Here is a 642-nt window from a genome sequence, read left to right as displayed (position 1 = left end):
CCCCTCCTCCCTCCTGTAACATCCCTCACCCATCACCCCACTCCCGACTCCCTTCACTCCCTCACCCCCTCAGCCCACTCCCTTCAGCCCACTCCCCCCCCTTCCTGTAACATCCCTCACCCCACTCCTGTAACCCCCTCCCTCAACAACAACATTCAACAAAACTCAGCAATAATTCAACAAACTCAGCAACAACAATAATCAAAATTCAGCAATAAGCAATAATCACCCCTCAGCAACAATTCACAAAAAATTCAGAAATTCTACAACAAAAATTCAATTTACAGAAGAAGAAGAAGAAGAAGAAGAAGTGGCGGCGGTGTAGCAGTGCAGGGCAGGCGGTGCAGCAGTGGCGGCGGCAGCGAAGATCGGTGGCGTACGTGAAGACCGGTGGCGGCGGCGAGGAGAGAAGATGGCGGAGGCGGAGGCGGCGAGGAACCAAGGAACGGCAACGAAGCCGCGGCGGTCTCCCTCCCTTGATCGCACTCTATTCCTGATGGCAATGTAGCATGGTGCGGCGCAATGGACGGTGGCTGTGGCAAGGCGACGATCCTGACTGGCGCGATGGCGGCGGCGACAGGATGCGGCTCCTCCAACGGCGGCGATCCCCTCCCCCCTTTCCCCTTCCCACTCCTCCTCCCC

This window comes from Arachis ipaensis, chromosome B10 (genome assembly GCF_000816755.2).
Source record: "Arachis ipaensis cultivar K30076 chromosome B10, Araip1.1, whole genome shotgun sequence".
In the NCBI taxonomy this organism is placed as follows: domain Eukaryota; kingdom Viridiplantae; phylum Streptophyta; class Magnoliopsida; order Fabales; family Fabaceae; genus Arachis; species Arachis ipaensis.
This window is presented reverse-complemented; position numbering follows the sequence as displayed.